Here is a 24,264-nt window from a genome sequence, read left to right on the forward strand (position 1 = left end):
CTGAAAAGGCGTTGTTATATGATCAGGACAAACAGTCTGAGTGAGTTAGGATAGGGCTTTCTCACTCGGTATTCAGAAAATCTATCCTTCTAAAGACCTTCATGTTTCTGATGAGTTTCTCAACAAATTGTTAAACGGGCGAAGGTCTGGTGCTTCTACACCACCTCCTTATGATCCTCTTCCTGTTGTTTTGCCTCTTCCTGCTGTTATTTCTGCTCTCCCTGCTCAACCTGTTGTTCCTATTCTTCCGGCTGTTGTTCCTCCGCCTGCTCTACTACCTCTTCCCATTGCACCAGTAATAACACCTCAATTGAATCTACCTGCACCTCCACTCCCGAGTGGTTCTGTAACAACTATAGTTGATCGGGGTGCGGGGTCGAAGGTTGTTACTCGTAATACTGTCCCTACAGATAAAAAGCGGGATTTGTTTGCATGGGCTAAGCATTGTATGGAGAGAGATGATCGAGCAAATGTTTTTGCCACACTGTCTAATATGGATAATTTTCCTGGGAAAAATGTTTTTATTGAAGGTTTAGGGATTCATTTATGCGTAATGTGGGGTAAATTAAATAATGTGGCTCTCCCACAAGGGCTGAGGGATCTGAATACTTTAGCACTATCAAGAGATACTGTGGAGAAAGTACATGAGCATGTCGAAAGGTTCTTTGAGTATAGGAGAGATTTGGAGAAGTTACGGAATGAGGATGACGAAGAAGAGAGTATGTATGTACAGAAACGATTTCTTCCGTGTCGTAAATGGGCATCTGAGGAGGCACAAATTTGTACTAACTCCGGTTGAGGTATATGACACATACAGTCAATATACGCTAGAAATGCAGAGGAAGATGATTCAGGTAATGGTAGAGTACCTGCAGGATGAATGTGTGAGGAAGAAGGTTAGTTGTTCCACAGAGCTACTGGGTATTTATAAGAGAGCTTTTTCACTTGACACTTCTTCGACTGCTTTAGCACTCGACTTAGCTCTGTTGCTTAGTAAGCGTTCGGAGTTGCCTATATCTCAGTTGCCTATGAGAGAGTTACCTCCGACATTTGTCCCAAAAGTTGAGATTGCTGCTAATGCTGCAGCAGGTATAGCTGCTGTGGACATTCCTGCATATTATGTATCGCAGTTTGTTCACGTCCCGTCTTCACGACAGGAAGTGAACACTATTAGGCAATCTATTCCCGACATTAGGAAAAATCAGACAGGATTCTATAAAGAGATAGAGTCCGTTTTACAGTCCTCAGTGTTCACCCTAGACGATATTGACTTGTTATTCCCTGTACTCCTGCCCGTAGATTTGTGGAAGCAGGTTAGAACAATAGGTGATGCACCTGGGTTGGGAGATACGTGGGCTAATATAACCAGGCTTGATGGGGAAAGGCCAGCTGGTGAGAGACCACCTCAGGTGATACTCACTTTGCCTGACAGAATCATTGCGAAATTAAAAACTATAATTCCCGAAAAAAGAATTATTTGGGACAAGCTTACGGCCTGTGTCCAAGGAAAATCTGAGGGTGCCACCGAGTTCTTTAATCGGTTCGAACAAGTATTCTCGGACTTCAGTGGACAGGATTTAGGCACAGAAACTGGGAAAAGGTTATTTGTAGACAAATTCGTGCGTGGATTGCTGCCTGACATCCATTCACAAATTATGTCTTCCGAGAGCGCTTGGCAGGCGGAATCCCAATCAGAAGTACTGCACATGGCTCAGTACTACGAGAACCGTGTCAATAATGAAAAAGATAGAGTAGAAAAGAGAAAAGGAGACTTAAAGACTAAAGTATTGTTACAACAAATTGTTAGAGGCCCCAGAGGGGGTAGTTCGCAGATTAGAGGTCAGTATGTTCCACAAGGGAACGTGCCCTTGGTCCTGTGAACATTAACCAGTCTGCCTATTGTCGCCAGGAGGGTCATTGGCGTGCACAATGCGCCGTCCTTCGACAGAGATCGAATAACACATTTGGGAGTATGGGTTGATGACCCAGAGGTCGCCCCGGGGTGGGGGGCCCTGGTAGACGTCAGTTTTCACAGGATCCTCAGCAACCTTTTTCACAGGACAATCAGACTTCGAGTGTGGATACTAGAAACATATTCAATCACCCTTCTGCTGCTTACCTCTCTGAGAAGCTTTCTTCTGATGATATTCTGTTTCGTTAGGATTGCCCGAAGCAGGGTTTGGAACCTACACCTATTCCCGTTAGTCAGAAAGGTCCCTACATTGAAATGGTAGTGGGAAATAGGAAACATCAGTTCTTGATAGACATTGGAGCACAAAAGTGCTCCATTGATCATTCTCGGGTTCCAAGCATTCCACTTTCAGGGCAAACCAATGTCTCCATAGGGTTTTCTGGCACACCAGTCATTTGTCCGGTTTCTTCGCCGGTACCTATTTCTTTGGGTCCCTTTACGGACCACTGTCCATTTCTTTTGACTTCGAATTGTGGAGATTATTTGTTGGGGTTGAATCTGTTGAAGGAATTAAATGCTGTAATTCATTGTTCATCTGATGGAGTGCGTTTGACGATTTCACCACAGCAGTTTTCTGTTTCACAATTTTTGACTAGACCTTTGCCACCAGAATTCAGTAATATCCCGGAGAGTTTGTGGGCGGCTGATGACAATGATGTCGGTGTTCCACAGATTGAGCCTGTTAGAATAGTCTTGAAACATGGTATTAATCTGCCACGTATCCCGCAGTATAAGATCTCAGTTGAAGGTGAGCGAGCTTTGAAGAGCATTGTTTCCGATTTTGTGCATCGTGGGGTGATTGAGGAGATTACAGGAAGTTTGTGCAATAGTCCGATCCTACCCGTGTACAAAAAAGGCGATAATGCTATTCCGTTCAATTTTAAAATTGATTTGTGTGCCATCAATAGAGTTGTCGCTCCACAATTTCCAATTGTGCCTGATGTGACGACGATATTAACTTTGATTCCAGCTACGGCTACTTACTTCAGTGTTGTGGACCTAAAGAATGCTTTCTTCAGTATTCCTATACACAAGGACAGTAGATATTTGTTTGTGTTCACCTTAGGGGGACACTCGTTCACATTTACTCGTGCACCTCAAGGTTACACCGAGAGTCCTAGCATTTATAGTAGGGCCTTGAAAGAACAGCTTGATACTCTTGAATTACTCCCTACTTGTACGCTGCTTCAGTACGTTGACGACTTGCTTTTAGCTGCAGATTCTGAGAGCTCTTGTAAAGAGGGCACTGTATTGTTGCTCATCCATCTAGCTAAGCATGGGCACAAAGCTTTGCTTAAAAAGTTTCAATATTGTTGCCAGGAGGTCGCCTATTTAGGCTACCTCCTGTCAACTGAGGGAAGAAGATTGACACCTGAAAGAATGAAACACATTTCTGGCATTTCTGTCCCAAGTACACAGAAGGAAGTTAGAGTCTTCATAGGTATGGCTTCTTACTGTAGGTTATGGATCCCAAACTTTTCACTAGTGATAAAACCGATGTTGGCTTTGACAAAGAAGGGCATTTCTTCACCATTGCCATGGAAATCGGAACATCAACAATCATTTGAGCTTCTCAAGACTGCATTCTGCTCTGCACCAGTTTTGGGTACACCAAATTACAACAAGGCCTTTGTGTTGTTTGTGCATGAATGTGATGGATGTGCTTTGGCTGTATTAACGCAGGAACATGGAGGGAAGAATAGGCCGTGCGGTTACTACTCTTCCGCCCTTGATCCTATCGCATGCGCTTTGCCAAGATGTTTGCGAGCTGTCGCTGCTGCTGCCGCGTCTGTAAAACAGACCTGATGGTGCCTCACTCTGTAGATGTTCTATTGAACAAAACTCAAACGCAACACCTCACTTCCGCACGATTGACGAGATATGAATTGATTTTGTTTGCTCCCCACATACAAATTAGGAGGTGTTGTGTTCTTAATCTGGCTGAACTCCTACCTTTCCCGCAAAATACTGTTTGCGGTGATGAGTCACATGACTGCCTGTATACTACTGAACAAGAAACAAAGGGCAGAATTGATCTTAAGGACACTCCTTTGGATAATGCGCAAGGGGAGCTATTTTGTGATGGCTCCTGTTTCAAACTTCCGGTTGGTACATCCACAGCTGCTTATGCAGTCACTACATTAAGCACGGTTGTAGAGACCAAGCGAATTACACATAACTCCAGGCAGGCCGCAGAGATTATAGCATTAACCCGAGCTTGTGAGCTTTCCGAAGGGCTAACGGTGAATATATATACTGATAGTCAGTATGCTTTTGGGGTGACTTTGGGAGACTTTGGTCAGAGAGAGGGTTTCTAACTTCACATGGGACCAAGATTGAGCATGGCCCCCTGATAGTACAATTGCTCTCGGCGCTCGCGCTCCCTAGTCAGTTAGCGATCATGAAATGCGCAGCGCATCGCAAGATCACAGACGATGTAGGAAAAGGGAATGCTTTCGCTGATCAGATAGCCAGACAAACTGCCAGAGATCTTCGCACAGAAATGTATGCTCTAAGAGAAACTAGGGATGTCTATGTAATGGACGAGGATATTGGGTCTGTGCGGGATATCCAAGCTGATGCCACAATGGAAGAATCTAAGAAATGGGCTGAAGGCTTGGGGAAATTAGATGATGATGGGTGTTGCGTGGACACAGTTGAAGGGAAATGGTTACTTCCTAATGCCTACATAGTCATGATGGTTACTATGGCACACGGTCCCACACATGTGTGTGCTCAACAGATTACGAAAAATGTTAGAGAAAGTCTGGGTAAGATTTTGAAAATTGCTCAGCATTATGTCCAAAATTGCATGATTTGCCTACAGCACAATGTGGGGAAGGGGACGGTAACTCCAGGGGGTAGCTTTGGGCCTCTTTCTGTCCCGTTTGAAGTGATTCATTTTGATTTTATTGAGATGGAGCGGTGCAATAGCTTAAAATATGTCATTGTGGTCATTTGTGCCTTTAGTAAATGGGTTGAGGCTTTCCCTGTCAAAGATGCTACAGCCATGACCACTTCGAAAATTATGATAAAAGAGTACTTCCCGCGGTTTGGGTTGCCAAGAGTCATTTGGTCGGACAATGGTCCACATTTTGTTGCTGCTGTAATTTTACAGATATGTAGGGCACTACACTTTGATAAGCGATTTCATTCGGCTAGACATCCTCACAGTGCCGGGTTGGTAGAGAGACATAACTGTATCCTAAAGAACAAACTCGCTAAGACGTGTGCCGGTACCAAACTAAAATGGCCGGACGCCTTACCGATCGTGTTACTAGCCATGTGCACTACCCCTTAAACTAAGACTGGGCTCTCTCCATTTGAGGTGGTGATGGGGAGGCCTGCCAATATTTGGGGTCTTCCAAAACCTAAAGCACTGAGAAGTGTTGAGAATGTATTGCTTTCAGACTACTGTGACCAGTTGACTAAAAATCTGTATTTCATTTATCATCAGGTACGATCAGCTTTACCTGTACGCCATGAGGGCCCAGGTCACAACATCCGGCCTGGAAGCTGGGTCCTGGTGAGAGCATACGAGCGGTCCTCTTGCCTCGCGCCTCGCTGGCGGGACCATTCCAGATCTTGTTGGGCACCCAAACGGCAGTGCGGGTGGCTGGAAAGAAGAACTGGATACATGTGACGCATGTCAAGGAACTTCCTTACCCAACGCTGCACGTTACAGAAGAAACAGAACCCCTCACTAATGCTGCAATCGATGATCCTGAAGCAGCAAATAGCACTGTGAGTGAGTCGGAGAATCTCTCTGAGCCCGTGGGGCTTCGGGAACCGTCCATTTTGTCTCCACACTCTTTGGAAAAGTCATTTCCGGAAACCATTGCTCTGAATTCTGCAACTTCCGTTGCCTCTGATACGTTGCTTCCCTCAGGGATTGATGTTACCTTATTTCCGGATCAAACAGTACTGGGAACCACCACCACAATCTTCGGCGGAGAAAATAGACCTACAGTACGACTGTGCATTCAAAAGAAGGAAAGGGTCATCAAGGGCTTGCTTTTGCCCAAATTTGAGAAAGAGGGTTCTGTTGGCTAGGGTTGGGGAAGGACTAAGGAGCCGCGCGACTGGGGGGTCGCCAACAACGAACATTGGGGTTTCCATCCGAAGACTACGATGCCTGCCATCGCTACTGCCCATATTGGACTTGTAAATAAGGGGGTGACCAACTTGGACAATGAACAATGTGCCTGGGCCCGAAAACGTATTGCTGTGTTTTGATGATAAGAATTGGGGTTTTTATAGTAACTGCTTTAGGATTCTGGTACGTCGAGGAGATTTATCCTCTAGAGCCTCTTTTGCCAACTGAAATTGTACCTACTGTTTTTACTCCTTTTGTACATTTGCATACTCTGTCACCTAGGGACTCTCAGCATAGACAGAAGTATCACAATAATACTATAACAATACTATAACAAATGTAATAAAATAAAATAAAAATAAAATAAATACTATGATGTTGATTATGAATTCAACACATGCCATTTTTAACAAAACCAATTGTTGGGTCTGCTCGCATTTACCGCAACATGGGGAAAAGGGGCTAGGTTGGTATATTCATCGCTTACCTTTGACGACTGCTTGTTCTGCCTCTCTTAGAGCACTGTTCTTTGGCCGATGGAATGATAGCATCTCGGGGAATTTTGATGGAACTAATTTGAATAATTTTGAAAAATGTGTTCTGACTCCCCTGGGATGCTCGCTTTTCGCAAATAGGAGCAAACTCAATGTTGCTTCAATTAGGCCTTCTGATAGACTATCTCGTCCTTTCCAATCTTTGGTTTCCTTTAAAATGGCTCTGATAGGCAATAAGGATGCCGTGTCTCCTTCTTACTCTGTTAACAATAGCCCCGATTCAGTTTCTTTCTGCATACAGAGGAATGGTACCCGGTCAATGGGAGATTTTAAAGGCTGTGCCAACGTTGCAAATTTGACTGTGGAAAACAGACCTTTGTATGTGGGTGAACCTGTCTATTTCGTTTGCGGTAATGTAGCATTTCCATTGTTGCCCAGGGATTGGCAGGGAATCTGTTATTTAGGGATCCTGTTACCTGGGGTATTCATAGCAAGCACTTTGGAAGTTTCAAAGGCTCGTCCACGGTGGGACGAGAATGGTGATAACCCCGCACAAGTGATGGGAGATATAGCAAAATCAGTTGTGCCATTTTGGGGGCAGATAGCAAATTCCGAAGACATCAGGAGACTAGTGAGAGTACTGGAGAGAACATCAACCGGACCACAGATATACTCTATAACATGACATTAGAGCAGAAAGCAATACGATTAGTAGCACTCCAAAACCGGATGGCATTAGATGTCATTCTGGCTGAACTTGGTGGAGTATGTAAATTAGAGGGGTCCGCTTGCTGTGTTTTCGTACCAGACTCCTCCCCAACCATTTTCAAAGCAATTCAGAATCTGCACGTCCTTAGCTCAGAAGTGCATGTTCCCGAGGGGAACTGGAATCTTAGTGCTTGGTTTTGGGATTTCTTGCAATCTTGGGGTTGGAAGGTGCTTTCAGTTATGTTGATCAATTTGGGAGTTCTGCTATTCCTTTGTTGTTGTATCCAATGTCTGCCTAGTATATGTTCGATGCTAGGGGGATGTTGTGCTCAGGCGATAGGTACTATAGGACAAAAAGTATATGCCCTGGATAAAACTTCCAAGGAGTATGTGTTTAAATGAACGACCTGATGGCCATAGATATCTCTGACAGCGATTCAGGGTGTATGGACAATGATGTATGGAGTTACTTGCAAGGAGATTAGAAGTAGTGTTAGCACTTGGCATAAGCCAAAAGGAGGGTTTGTCAAACTGGATATTAAATTATGCCTCCTATTGTAAAAGATTGTATGTATATTGGCCTACGCCAAGTTGCTTAAAACTGTACGCGAATAACTCTCTACGGCAAGGTCTTGACCTTAGAAATTGATGTAGGCCGCCATGTTGAATCAAACCGCCATTTTAGGTTCTCTTGCTGTGTAAAAGTCACCCTGTACATCAAAATGGTGGACGATGCCATTCCGAATAGAATCTAGGTCGTCTTGACCTCCGTACAGCTAATGTATAACTTGCCTACAGGCCACTTGTTAGGGTCGTGAACTGAGACCTTGTCCTTCTGTTGACCTGCATGTAAATAGATTACCTGTATCAACGGAATTGATCTATGCGCATACTGATGTATATATTAGAAGATTGACCTGGCAGAGACCCTAGACCAGTAATACATTCATGGAATGGTTAACCCGCGAAGGGGTTGGACAACAGGCTGGAGAAATGTTTAAAAGCCTGAATGTCCCAATGTACAGTCTCTCATTGAAAACATCGAACCCTGTTGAAGTTTGTTGTGTAAGGCTGAGGGCCGATAGCTATCCGATCTGTCATTGACTTTGTCATTGTTTGACCTTAAAATAAAGTACTTTGTATGTTCCTTTGTAACCGGTGTTTGGTGTGTTTCCTTTGGGTTTCCCGGCCCACTCCCTCCTTCCCTGTAGCTCTCTGGCCAGCCTCGCTTGGCCCTCCTCCTGCTCCTACCTGCAAGGCAAAAAACCTCGGGGTCATCTTCGACTCCACACTCTCCTTCTCTCCTCATATATCTGACGTCTCTAAGAAGTCACACTACCAGCTGCACCTCCTCAGAGGTATTCTTCCCTTCCTCTCCTTTCCCCAGAAGCTCACTGTCTCCCGAGCCCTGGTTCTCTTGAAGCTGGGCTACTGTAACAGCCTCTATCTTAATCTGCCTGCCTCCACTCTCCGCCCCCTGCAACTCATCCAGAACAGAACTGCGAGACTTGTCCTTGGCCTCAAGCCCAGGGACCGTATCTCTCCAGGACTGAAATCTCTACGCTGGCTCCCAGTGGCTGCGAGGATTAAGTTCAAAACCCTCTGCATTGTCCACAAGGCCTTCTGGGGCCTGGGGCCTAAATACCTTCAACTCTCTCTTCCTAAATATCTTCCCTCCCGAGCCCTTCGCTCATCCATCTCCAACTCCCTCAGGGTCAGCCGCTTCTCGAAGCAACGAGCTGGGGGTAGATCTCTCGCCGTGGCAGGGGCCTCCCTCTGGAACAGCCTTCCTGCCTCCCTGAAACTTGAGGAGAACCATCTCCGGTTCAGGAAGCACCTCAAAACCTTCTTCTTTGCTTCTGCTTTCTCTCTCCCTCTCCCCTGCTAAATTCTCGACTGAATCTGCACCTAATCTGCAACTGGGCCACTCTCACCGACCTCGGTCCTGGGCCCAGCCACTCTCCTCTTGCACTGCCTCCCTGGCAACCCCTGCACTGAGGGACTGTTTCTGTATCCCTACAGCCCCCCCCTTTCCCAGCACTTGTCTGCACTTACCTTGCACTTGCCACCTGCTGGCCCTATTTATTTACTTTATTCTACTTACTTGTACTGCACTTCCCCCCTCCCCCTTGCACTTTTCCCTTCCCCCTCCCCCTGCACTTGCGCGGTCTGAATGACACCTGGCCTAGTAGGATCGTTGTCTGTCTTCCCCCCTCCCTGCCTCGTCGCGCCTTGAAACACTTGTGTATAGGCGCGTTACAAATGCCATATCATATCATATTATTTTTCTCTTTACACACGCCCTTCTGTCTTTACAATAGTCCCACCTGTCTAGCCCTCTCCGCCCTCTGTGGAAGAGTGCCCCTTCTAAAGCAGCTATAGCCAAAGCTTGCTTCCCTCATAATAAGTCAAACATATATATAAACACGTGTAAAACCAAAGTAATTAATTTTTGGAAGAAACACTTAACTATTTTAGAGCATCATTTGGCTGTGTCAAGATGCAAGGAAATAGCACAGAAGTCAAAATTATGCTTTTTATTTCCCATATCCACACACTGTGATCCTCGGTAGCATGTAACCATTGCATTGGAACCCAGCAACGGAGTTCTCACCCAAGGTATACATGCAGCCAGGGTTAGCCATTCTGATCGCTGTGCCATTGCTCAACTCATGCAAATTGCCTGGTTTTGCTGGTCAGCAAGAACCTTTCCGAATGAACGATCAATGGCGGGCGCCAGATGTGCGATGGCGACTGCACCCAATAGCCAGTGCACCTTTTCCAGTGCACCTTTCACTGCACGCCTATCCCTGATGTGTCTGTGCCGTGTTTGTTGATTGATCAGAATTGAAGCTAAGAGCGCAACCAAGCAGGAACTTAATCTAACTGGTGATTACTCTGGTCTGATCGGAATAATGCTTTGGTTGGGTGGCTTTAGGATCGAGGTGCTGTCCGAATTCAAACATCTATCATTGACATGTAGTAGAGCTGGTTCAAATCTCACAGTGCAGAAGAAGGCAATTTGCTATGGTACGATGTAATCAAAAATGAGGAGGGACAGTTTTAATGCCACTTCATATAATGTTTAAAGTGAACTATTTTGATTGCCCCGGGTGTCAAGAGCTTGAGCATCAGGACATAAAAACAGATTCAGATTTCCAAAGGGGGTATATATTAGGCGACTAAAATCATATTTTTGCTCTAAAACAGATATCCTTTTGTAAGCCGTACTTATTTGCATATAGTCATTAATACCAAGTAAAATGTGCATGTGTACCTTAAAGTTCCACTTTAGAGCAGGCAGTAATAATGTTTGCCCTCCTTCATGTGCCACTCTGCTGGTACCACTGATCTGAACATGTCTGTAGTGGTATGTGAATGGAAGCAGGAGGCAACCTCTTATGTGTGTGGTTTTGCCTTTTTTTGGCTTGTATTTTACTCCCATTTTTGTTGGGAATATTTGCCTGTTTTTAGGGAGTAAAATGGGCTAGTACGCTGCGTGTATATAGGGATGGTGGAATGGGTAAGGCCCAATTTCTACACGTTAGCTAGATCTGGCCAATAGAAGCTGTTGGATGTTGCAAGCCAATGAAAATGCATACCCAGGTTGAGTGAAGGTACTGCCCTTCATCTATGCCAAGCGTGAAACTTTGTTGAGTATAGGCCGCACACTAGAAGATGCCTGGTACAGGATGACAAAGGGGAATAGTCCAAGACATGGCTGCACTGTTAAATATTTTGTGAGACTAGTCCTGTCCATGAAGAACGAGACGATTGGGGAAATTGACCCAAACAAGGAAGTACTGCCACTGCATGATTAGTGCAATGAGTTGTAGAAACACTGAAGCAGCACACGATCTCCCATCTGCGGCCATCTTATCCGTATGGCTGTAGATACTCACATGTTAAGTACAAGTGACACTCTTGGAGAAGTGGGTATGGTTATTTTATAATGTGGGTTCCACTTGCTGAGAGGCTAGAGCTGTTCAATGTAATTTAAATTAATCAAATCGTTTATTTTGACAATATGGCATAAAACTCTAAAAATAAATACACATTTTAAATTTTATTATAATAATAACATATTTATTTGCAGAGTTCTAAACAAATTCATCAACAAATAGTACATTCAATCACAATTGTGGCAGTTACTTAAATTTAAATGAAACAACTCTAATTTACTACACAGTGATATGATTATATGTGAAGGGTATGATTTGATATGTGTGTATGTTTGCATGATATGTAGATAGCGCAAACCGAGTTAGAAAGAAACTGAGCACTATGTAAACAAGCAATAGCAATGCTAGTAGTTTTAGCGTTTGTAGTAGTTTATTGCATTTTACATTTAGCATGGAGGGACGGAATGAGAAATGACAGCGCCAATAGGGAGGCATGACAGCATGGGAGGGAATGAAGTGCAGTAAGGTAACGGGAAGCACTGTGAGGGAGACTGTAAATACTAAACGTGCAGTGCGATGATGGTGTGGGTGCTTAACATACTGTTATACATATTGCCTTCTGTTTTGATATCATGTACATTGGCCAGATTCCAAGGGGACAAGTAATGGGCCTGTGCCTTAAAGGCTAAGGCTTGCTCATTTACACAGGTACATCAGAGTTCACCCATGTCCTCATTACATCTGACAAGCTTGTAGAGGAGGAGCCAAGTACCCCCACCTCAATCGACCCACCCCTTTTACCCATATGCTGGAAACCAGAGTACGTGACATATACACAATAGCTGAATCGACAAAGAGCAGAGTATGGACTCAGTCCAGTACCAGTGAAAGGGCCAGTACCTAAGAGAATGTGAGAGCCAAGGTACCCATTGAGAAAACCATATCTGCGTACAAAGAAATATGATGCCCATTTAAATGAAATACCTGAAGAAGCAGAGCCAATACGCGGCAAGGATGAATGGTAGCATCACTAACCATTGGCAGTATATGTTACATGGAGCTGAATATGACGTACATAAAAGAGATGCAGTGACCAGAGAATGCAGGTATTATATAAAGCATCAAGAAAGTAATAAGGATAAGTGACATCTTGGGCTCAAGGTGAAGAAGCTTATGCCACAGAATCAGATGAAGATATCAAGTTATTTTACACGTGTACAGATGCAGAAGAAACGCAAGCAGCAAAGTAATTGTGAAGCCAGCTCTAAGCTTGTAGTAAATAGACTGTGGCAAGCGCCAATGTATATATACATAGGAATGAGAGAACTATGGATGTTTCAACTAAACTTATTATAGTAGGTTGGACAGTAGCAAAAGGCCTCATTTTAGTGTGTTGCAGTAAAAAGCAAATTGAATTACAAGCAGAGTTTTAGCAAAAGGCGAGGCTGAGCGAGCAAAGAAGCCAACGTCTTATCAAAACTGGATTGAACTGACTTTGAATACAAAATCGTGTAAAAAAACAAAGCTCCTGTTCAGAATGCATGAATATAACAAGGAAGACGTCAGAGGTCTATTAGAAAATAATATTAAATACACGAAAAGGCTCGAGTTCGTGGCCTCTAGTCACATGGAGGCATGAAGTTGGATGAACGAGATGGTCAAACCTACGCACAAAGGCAGACTGTGCTTCTCACTCCCTAATTTTCTCTGAGCTAATAATACTCTCAAGAACGAATTTCAAAGGCCTAATTGACAGTAGACCACTGAGGGTTGATAGATTGATATGCTAATTGGTGGGAAGCTAAAGTTAAGGCAACCTCACTAGCATCTGGATGGCCATCCTGCAGGCTGCTAACGTAGGTGGAAAAGTACTGAAGGAGGATAGAGTGCCAACCAATTGTAGAGGACCTGCCTATGGAGAGGTCCTATAGTGTGTAAACCAATGGGACGTTGTGTATTTAGTGACGTTCATAGTAGTCATTCTTTAAGGGAGGGCTTAGTTGTCCCACCTGATGTTGAGTAACCAATCACATAGTTACACTTTTTCAGATTAATATGGATCATATACTTAGATGTTCACACAGAACCAATAGCCTATGCTTATATATTTTTGTAGTTTGCCACGTAGGATGATGTTAGTACACATGTGGTTTAGACATCAATGATGACACATTTTGCTTATAAAAGTTCTGTTTTTTCTTAAATTACTTTGAGTTTGAAGATCGAGCGATTGCGTTGATGTTCGTTATGCTCCCTGTTTTAGATAATTGACATTAAAACAGTCTTTCTCTTGTCTACTTCCTGAGTCGGCTACATTATTGATGTATGAATAAGGTCTGCATCCTCATCCATCTCGAGGGTAATTGCTACTCAAAGGGGCAGGACTACCAGTTCAAGCTACAGCAAATTACATTGTGGTCAGTATGCTAATGAATCATAATAATAACCAAGAAATGAATGTCATGACCAGTTTGGCCCCGTTCTGGTCACTATGGGTGGGCATCCATTGCAATTTGAGCACAGTTCTCACCATAGCCCTGTGCTCACTTTGAGGGTACCTGTTGCCAGACCTGATTTTCATCTCATTCTTGACAGTATCCATAAAGCCAATTGGTGTACATGCAGATGGAGAGTGCCCACGTTTGGTGCTGGAATAATGCGTTAAAGGGATAGTAAACTCTAAAATTGTATTGGCTAAAAAGATGGCCCATAATGAAATGTCAAGCACTAGGAGGCATCCATTTTGTGAAATGGATGAGCCTCCTGTGCTTGTGTTTAGCTCTGCCCCTACAGCACTAATGAAGCAAAAGCCAGCAAGCTGTAATAAACAAAAGCTAACAGTCGGTGGCTGTTGCTTCATTATTGCCAGAGAGCAGAGAATGCAGGCAGGACGGCTGCTGCCGGTAAGTGCTTTTATTTTTATTTTCTTAAAAAACCACAGCAATTATAAATACAACGCAGTTGTATTTCTGATTGCTGTGATTTTCTTTCTAAGTTTCCCGGGCTCCCGGAAGACTCAAAGCTGAAGCCACCGCAATCATAAAAACAACCTTGTTGTATTTCTAAATGCTGTGGTTTCTTTTTAAGTTTCCCGGGCTCCTCAAAGCTGGGGGAGCATGGGAAACTTAGAAAGACAACCACAGCAATTATAAATACAACCGTGTTGTATTTATGACTGCAGCGGCCTTCGCTTCAAGTCTCCCGGGGTCCCCTGGCTCTGAGGAGCCTGGGAAACTTAAAAAGAAAACCACAGCATTTATAAATACAACAAGGTTGTTTTTATGATTGTGGTGGCTTCAGCTTTGAGTCTGCCAGGAGTCCGGGAAACTTAGAAAGAAAACCACAGCAACAAAGTTGTATTTATAATTGCTGTGCCTTCTCCAGGCAATTATGAATGCTACACCGGAATCCAGGAGAGTTTTCATAATTGCTGTGACTTTTTCTAGTTTCCCATGCACGGGAAACTAGAAAAGAATTTTGCAGCAATTATAATTGCTCTGACTTTCATTTTACGTTTTCTGTGCTTCCCTGGGCTTGGGGAGCACCGAAAACATAAAATGAAAGTGAAGGCAGCCTCCTCTCTATGTTCAGCTGTGCTCTGGCTGCAGTAAGCTAAATCTCCTTGTAGGGGGCTTTTGCTGCTTGATTAGTGCTGCCAGGGCGAGCTTAACATGAACAGAGGAGGCTGATTGAAAAGACAAAATGGATGCTCCCATGTAAAGGCTTTGAGCCTCGTTTGCTAAAAAGTTTACATCGGAATTTTCTTTAAAATTATGTTTAATATATGTTTTTGATTATTACCCATCTTTTAAGCCAATAATATTTTTGAGTGCACTATTCCTTTAATGGGAACATCCATCCATACAGAAGAATGTATTTATTTTATTTGTTAACAGGGAGGGCACTTGGATTGGAATCAATGTGCATGTGGACCAAAACAGAAATAAAGATGGCAAAGTGATAATTAGGTAAGTCTTGATGCAGGTAGTGGAGGGTGAAGATAAAAGTTAGGACTTGAAATGGGGACAGCATTGAATGGGAAAGAGGGCTCCGTAGTATGCACAAAATGCAGATAATAATGTACAGCTCAAAGAGTAAGATATAAAGAATGGGCAAAGAGGGGCACTGGATCTTTAGTCCTGGATGTCAGGGACCAGTGCAGCTTATTAGATGGAACATGCGTTCACACACTCATCTATTCGAAGAGGGTGAGCTGTTTGACGACCTGGAACCTTACTCTATAATGGCACTTCAGGAAAATTGGCTGGTGGAACCAATTGTGGTTTATGGGTGGCATTTCATCCACACATCTGCCGTTTAGGGCCCTAGTGGGCGTCCTAAGGTTGGCTTGTTAATAGGCGTCCGAAACTCTCTCAGACTCGTAGAAATACCAACCTGTTCTTCGAACATCTTAATGTCGGGAATACTGCCCCCGTTGGAGGAGGTAGTAGGGAAGTTTTCATTGTCAATATCTATATCCCTCCATTTAGATATCCTCATGGCTTGGCTTTATCTGAGATTGAGACTATCATTGGCAACATGAGCTCTCGTTTTGCCTGTATTACATGTGGGGATTTCAACTTCCGTATTCCTGCACCTCTAAGTCTTTATAACTTTAAAGGCCAATTGTTGCCCTCACCGGCTGATGATAGCCCTGTTTTAAGCTCGTGTGGCAGGGTTTTGGAGTTGGCTATTCTTCCTTATTCTTCTGTTTTTTCCATGATCAATAGTGCTACTCCATCGGACCGCCGACCTAAATGTACTTGTTATGATCTCAACTCCAGTAGTATTATAGACTATAGTTTTTTGGCCCATAACGCTGCTACTGTGGTTGGCATGGACATTTTCCCTCGGTTAGCGAATGACCACTGTTACCTAGTGATGTCTCTAAATCTTATAGATTCTGCTTTGGTTATGGAGGCTACTGGTGACTTAATGGTGAACTCCTCTCTAAACCGCATATCCTGGAATGATAAGAGACTGGAGGAGGCCTCTGCGCATCTTTGCATTGCATTGAACTCCTTCGCTAGTTGCTCTTCATTTGGGTGCACAGATGGCCACCAACTTAGTGCCCCCAATGTGATCCAGAACTTCGGCGAAGTAATAAACACTGTTGTCGATCTTGCTTTTAGAAGGATAGTTTGCAGGAAAAAGTGACCTACCACCCTCCCAAGCAAGCACCACTATGATGACATCTTAGCTTCCAAGAGGAAGGATCCGCGAAGGGAACTGCTCACATTGTGAACATGCAACTTTTGCCTAGTGTGCGTGTGTTGCACTTGAACAAAGCCAAACTGTCATATCGAAAATGGCTGAAACAGCACTGATATGATCTAGAGTGCTTTCATTGGCACTGTTTGGTGGATGCAGCTCTCAACAAGGAGGTACATACATTTTGGAAATGGATTAATGCTGATCCTGAGGATGATCTCCTGGGTACATCTGAATCGGCCTGGGCTGAATATGTGGAAAAAACATTGGGAGGAGTGGAGAAAAAGAGGAGGGGGTGGACCTCCGTTGGATAGATGGCATTACTCCACTGCAGTAGACATCATGAGGAGTATTACCAGCTCTAACTCCTCACCTGCCCCGGGCGTAGATGGTATTTGCAGTGGCGTAGTCAAAAAAGATGCTGACACCTGCGCGTCGGCTCTTTACTGCCTGTTCCGGCAGGTTGGCAAATCCCTGCTTATCCCATCCTCTTGGAGAGATAGCATCATTGTTCATATCTAGAAGAAGGGCGATCACAATGCTCCTAGTAATTATCGTCTCCTGATAATGCTTGACGTTTCTTCAAAAATGTTGCCCATATGATCCTGGATGATCTTTTGACATGGGCCATTAAGGCTAAACGTATCCCACTTAACTAGACTGGATTCCAATGTGGCTTAAGCACGACAACCAACTATCTTGCAATCTATACTGTCATTCAGCAGGCATGGCAGATTCGACATTGCCCTGCATATGCAGCTTTAATTGATTACAGTGCAGCTTTTGACACTATAAATTGAAATAAGCTCTGGCAAAGCTATCCGCCTGGAATGTTCCTGCTGGTCTTTTGTCTATGATCATCTAATTATACTCTGAAACCAGTATAAAGGTCAGCTTGGAACAATCTGGGTATTTCTCTTCCTAGATCCCGACGGTGCGGGGCCTAAAACAGGGTTGCAATCTTTCACCCCTTCTGTTTATTTTATATCTTGCAGATATAGGCCTGCACCAGCAAACCCCACTTTGATTCCTCCCAAACTGGGCGATTTTCCCCTTCAATGGTTCGTATATGTTGATGATATCATTCTCCTTGACCATACTCCAGCGGGTTTACAGGCATCCCTTGATTCCTTGAAGAGATTTTCGGATGCATTGGACCTGGTTCGTATATGTTGATGATATCATTCTCCTTGACCATACTCCAGCAGGTTTACAGGCATCCCTTGATTCCTTGAAGAGATTTTCGGATGCCTTGGACCTTGTGGTTAATAGCCAGTAAACCAAAGTTATGGAATTCCATCCACCTGCCCGACACAGGGTTATGGCACCTTGACATTTGGAGGGAATCCCCCTCGAGGTAGTAATGGAATATTAATATCTTAGGCTTAACCTTGAGGAAGGCCTTCGTGGTACCTCTCATATTGCTCATGTCACGGTCAGATGCTCGCAGGCCATTGGATCTGTGGGAAAACTGGCCCACATTGGAGGGGGATATTGAGTTGGAATTTTGACCCAGCTATACCTTGCAAAGATAAGCCACATTCTCATGTATCGGGCCGAAAGCTGGAATGTTGGCAATGAACAGTGAGTAGCAGCACTAGAGTCATCTTTGCTCAAAAGATTACTCCGGTTGCCTACTCGCACTCCGGTGCAGACTATCTTTCTAGAATTTGGCATTTTCTCCTGTAAGGCAAGGCAACAGCTATCTTTGCTGAACATCTTTTGGCGTTTGGCCAACGCAGAGGATGGCACATTGAACTGTAATATCTTTAGGCCTGCACAGAGTAAATTTGTCTATATACAGGGCAGTGTTTTACACTGTATTGTGCAGACGGCACATCAATGGTTGGCATTGGCCACTGGAGTCTCCTTTCGATGGTCTTATTTTCAGTATAAGACAGCCATGCAAGAGGTAGTTCATGACCACTTCTGAGAACAGGATATAGCACACTTGGCAACCAAGATGAACAGTGGGTTATTTTTGGAGTATTTTCTTGCTCAGGATTGTACCCCAAAGTACATAGAGCAATTTGTAGGCAACTCCCTGATATGGGATTACATCAAATTAAAAACAAACTCTGTGAAAACGCTGGCGGTAACAGGAGCGTGGGCAAACATCTCTAGGCCTCTGCATTTGTGTAGGCTATGTGACTCTGGCTCTTTAGAGTCTGTGCAGCATTTGCTGATTGTGTGCGAATCATTGAAGGCTCAACGGCGGGGGTCATGCATGCCTCTGGTATAAACCATCTTTACCCGAATGAGGCCCTCTGTGAACTTTCTATGGGGGGAAATCATGAGCCTGGTATTATATTTTTTACTTTATTATGGAAAAATGGCTTGTTGGAAACTTTTAATCACCAGGCTGCACCCTAATGGTAACTGTTATGTCTTATGTTGTGTTTTCTATCTGCGCTTGTGTTGGAAAGCCGTTACAAAACTGCTCTGTAACATTGGTTAAAAAAAAAGATCAAGAATGTACAACTGGGGATTGGCGGTTCAAGGTTCAAAATGGTGGTGTGATTGATTAAATAATAGTCCCCCATACAGCCAGAAGATGAGTTTTAGGGCAGATTTGAAAGGAGCAGAATGTTTGACATCCATCATTAAAGAGGCTATTGTAGTGAACAGGAGAAAAGAGAGAAAAAGAGAAACGCAGTATGTATAACACATTGCAGGGCACAGAGGGACTGAGTAGGGAACTGGGTAAAGAGTAGGAAAAGAGGGGTGCCTGGTGACAGAGTTAGCTTGATAGAGGGTGATAGGACATGTACTGATTTATAAACCAGTATAAGGAATTTGATGAGGTATGAGTCATAGACAGAGAGTGGTGGGGGATGTACAGAGTTTCCAATTTGAAAATGTTGCTGAGGTGGCAAAAGAGTTTGTGTCGTGCAAAGGGTGTGGAGTTCAGGATCTCTGGCAACAAGGACATTGAGGTTGTGCACATTAGGGACCATGTGAGAAGGTCAGGGGAAATGATAAAGGTGAAGGAAGAAGGATTGAAGCATGAGGTTCAGGGAAACGGATGGCGTTGGTGTTAGAAGCGTTGAGCTTAAGACAAAGAAGTTCCATGCAATGTCGAATGGGCAAGAGAGAGTGATGTGAGAGGAGAATTTGAGGGTAAAGTGGGAAAGATAAAGATTATCTGGGTATCAGACTCCCTTGAGTCATACAACAATGCCCGTTGCAGAAACCCTGAAGGGTGCACAGCTCAACCAGCCTCGCTCAGGAAGAAGTGCAATTGCCAGGAATTCTGTGATCAACTGGCAATTTCAGGAACAATATCATTAAACTAGACCCCTTCTTTTGATGTCCATTGAAAGGCTTCCCTTGCTAAAGAAAGCAGGTCTTCAATGACATCTTGTCCTCTCCGCCTTCCGCTTTCCTGCCATCTCCTTCCCTCATTTCTGCCACCCTTAGTCAAAGACTCAAGCCAGAATGTGGTGTAAAATAGTCTTTTAAATGTCTTTTAAAATGACTGCACTTTTACCCAAACAGGACACCTTCTGGTTTGGTCATTTATGGAGTGATCAATACTAATCTGTGCTTTCAACATCAGATCTATGGAAACTATACTGTAGGTATCAACATTTTGCGCATTCCCTGAACAAGGTCTGTCCTATTCTTGGATCTGAAAAGTAGAATGATGCTCTAAAATGTTATCCCAAAATGAAATGAGCACATGCATTGTTAGTTGAATCTTGAGAATCACCAACTGATGTTGTCAATCGTCTTCCATTCTGAATGATGAAAGAGTGTAAGTTCACAATAAATATGTTTAAAGTATTAATAGCTAGTGGTCAAAGCATCAAAAAACCATCTGCCTTTTTTTATGTACCTCTGCAATTTGTCCTATTTGCATATTGCTGGCAAGTTGAACTTGAACTCTATTCTCAACACGATTTTAAGTCACAGGTAGGGATCAAGCAAACTTCTTACTATGTGGAGGTATATTTGTCATATAAAAAAAGAAGTTCAATTATCTACATAGTGTCTACAAAGGTATCACCTCAAACTGTTTCAACACAAAGTGGAATATATCTGTGTGACCAATTATAACAGATTTTATTAATCACAAATCATCATATTTTGTAAAACATGGTCATAAAAATGATCATAGTACATAAAACACATATAAAACCTAAAACAACACAAGTAGAAGCACGATATGTGAGTCTTGAGACAGTCATTCTTAAAGGATCAGCATGTGTAACTCATTCACACTTTATTTCAATGCCTCAATAATGTCAGCTATTTCATATTTTTATTAGTATATTTCTAGATACCCAACTTGCACATGTTTCTGTCCCTTATGCACAACAATGTAGGACATTCTTCAGGGGAATGTGTCTTGTGTTGAATCTTAAAATCTTCTTCCACTGGGAGGAGTACCCTGTTAATCAAACATACACTCTATTAATGCTCAAATATAGTACTAATCTATTATTGCATTCAACACTGTCACCCTCATCCCTCACCGGGTGTGATAGTATGTTCATTATTACATACCTCTCTTACCATGAAGTTTCTGGTTTTTGATGCAGATTCCAAATTCTTATAGGAATTCTTGCTATTCTTCTTCTCCTTTCTATTCTAGTGTACAACAATTATTTACGGTTAGACTATCATGTGCACCCCATAATATATGTGTTTAATGAATAGGTAATAGAAAATTGTAGATCTTACCAGAACATCATTCTTAAGTTGTCTTTATTTCAATATAGTGGTTAATCTCTGTCTGCAGGATAACAAAATGCCCCTGCTAATGAAAATGTGGGTGCTAATGAAAAGATCATCATCCGTCAAGCAGATAACGGCAGAGCTATTGTAATACTGAATAGACGTGACTATATTGAAGAATGTGAGAATCTATTATCTGATGAAAATCATTATCAGAAAATAGATAAGGATCCCAGTAAAGATCTTCTTATTGTGATTAACGACAAGGTCCACAGAGCTGTGGAACAACACATGATTAGTAAACAAGAGGGTGAATATTTAATTAGAGAAAATGGTAGAGTACCAATCTTTTACATTCTCCCTAAAATTCACAAAAGTTTAGAGAAACCCCAAGGCAGACCGATGGTTTAGGGAGTGAATTATTTTTTGGAAACCCTCTCTAAATTTGTGGATTTCTATCTAAGACCGTTTATCCCAAATATGAAAAGCTACGTAAAGGACACCACAGATGCCATCAACAGGATAGAGGGCAATATATTTAACCCCAGTGAAAACTTGTTACTATGCTTAGACATCCAAGCATTATACACAAATGTACCTCGATTGGCAACATTGTGGGTAGTGGAAGAAACTTTACTGAATAGAGAAGATGGATACCCAGTGTCTAACTGCTTCACAAAATGGTGCACAGAAATGGCCTTCACAGAAAACTTTTTTCAGTTTATGGGACAGTTCTATAAACAAATCGAGGGTACGGCAATGGGGGGAGCAATGGCTTCCAATGTCGCAAATTTGTATGTTAACATTTTTGAAGAAACAGTTGTTTACACCGATTTAAATCCATTTCAAAACAACATACTATGTTGACTACGTTACATAGATGACATTTTTGTTATTTGGAAGGGGAGCAAAGAAGAATCCCGACAATTTGTGCAGTGGCTGAATCAACAAAATAGATATCTTAAACTTACAAGCAATCTTAGCAACAAAGAAATCAATTATTTAGATATCATCAAAATGGCTTACTGTAAGTCAGACCATACACTAAAGAAACAGATAGAAATGATTTATTACATTTTAATAGCCATCATGCACAACATGTGAAAAATAACCTTCCATTTGGGCAATTTCTACGACTAAAGAAGAAAAGTAGTACAAACGAGTCGTATGAAAACGGAGCTAACAATTTGATTACAAAATTGGTGCATAGCGGGTATCCTGTCCCTTTGGTCAGGAAAGCAGCTAAGAGAGCTTTTAACAACAATCGGGAAGCTCTCCTTGATCAACAAATACAGAGAGATAAAAGTATGGAAGAAACACCTTTAGTATTTGTAAATACGTTCAGTAATCTGTTGTATAAAATCAGGAGCATTATTATTAAGAATTGGAATAAAATCATGACTAAAGAAATTGGAAGGCCTATTGTGGCATTCAAGAAAAGCACCACTGTCCGTAGTTTAGTCATGAGGAATGATGTGAGTACCAAGAAGAGGCCACCACAACAAACCAACTTATGGGGTGTACCCCCAGTAGTAGGACACTATCCTGGTGGTAATTGCATAATGTACACCCAAACGAAAAAAACAATGACTGTGGATCTGGGATTAGAGAGAATGTGGAACATTACCAAACATACTAATTGTAATACCAATAATGTAATGTATCTAATAAAATGTCCCTGTCAATGCATGTACATTGGAAAAACGAATAGAAAATGCAGAATAAGAATGATTGAACATAAACGTTGCATTAGAAATTAAATTGAACAAGCACCCATGGTCAAACATTTTTTGAAATGAAACATACATGCAATGAATTCGAATGGTGTATTTTGAAACAAATCAAGGGTAGATCGCAGAACACGATTAATAAGAAGTTACTCCATTTGGAACAAAAATTGATTTTTTTGTCGAGAAGCCACATTCATGGTCTGAATGAAGGAGTGGAGTGACACAATGCGTAATGCTGAAACAACTATGTAATTATGAAATAACTATGTAGTGCTGAAACCATTATGTAGTTGTCAATCAGTGTTACATGAAATCCGCTTGACCAAGAGATTACTTGTTTGCCTCAGACTTTTTGTTTATTGAAGCTAAGAAATAGAGGCATATGCTTGTTGATACCAGAATGTACTGTGAAAGATTCCTGATAATGGTAAAAGGAAGGTGTAATTACACACTCTAATGGGTGTAAATGTTGGATTTTCTTCTTTTAGCAATTTATTAGAGATTAAGGGATCTGTAGGAGATGTTACTAGGTATACAGTTTCTGTCCTGATTCAGTATTTAATTCTGTGTCAACAATGATATGAATGATCCACCAATAGCTGTATTTATATGCAGTAGGATACATCAGATTAACATACAATGTGCCATAAGAAAGCAATTTGTTTTACTACACTTCCCCTGATAATGCTGACATTTCTATACACTCACACAGGAACTTGGTGATGCTACCACGTACAGTGATAATCCTCGGTTTTGACGCACACGCATCTACGCGATGATGTCATTACGTCGGGTCATCCGCGATTAGCGTCGCATTTTCGGTGGCAGTGTTATTTGCCACAATGTTAGATGAAATCAGATCCTAAATTGCCATCAAACCTCAAAGTTATGCTGAACATGTCAGGATATCCAAGTAAGTGTGGGGAGAACAATGTAGTAAGAAGGCTCTTTGGACAACATGGCTAAGAGTCTAGCCAATGTCTGATTGAAACATTTTGGATTCATTACAGATTGTAGTAAAGACAAGGATTTTGGATACTGAGGCTTTGGGAGCCCATTGTTATGGGGCTCCACACGTAGTGGAAATTCGAAATTGACATCAACACCGAATAGAATGATACAAGTGAGCTTGGGTGAACAGTGTAGATAATGATTACTATGAGTATAATCTTAGTCCCATAAATATGGATCAGCTGATAGAGGGCGTAAGGTGGTTTGTTCTTTGTTTGCAGGGACATTGTTATCCTGCAGATGGAGATGAACCACTATATGGAAATAAAGACAACTTAAGAATGTTGTTCTGGTAAGATCTACAATTTTTTATTACCTATTCATTAAACACATATTATGGGGTGCACATGATAGTATAACCATAAATAATTGTTTTTACACTAGAATAGAAAGGAGAGGAAGAATAGCAAGAATTCCGATAAGAATTTGGAATCTGCATCAAAAACCAGTAAAGGTTCAA

This window comes from Ambystoma mexicanum, chromosome 12 (genome assembly GCF_040938575.1).
Source record: "Ambystoma mexicanum isolate Mex_15411 chromosome 12, UKY_AmexF1_1, whole genome shotgun sequence".
NCBI lineage: Eukaryota > Metazoa > Chordata > Amphibia > Caudata > Ambystomatidae > Ambystoma > Ambystoma mexicanum.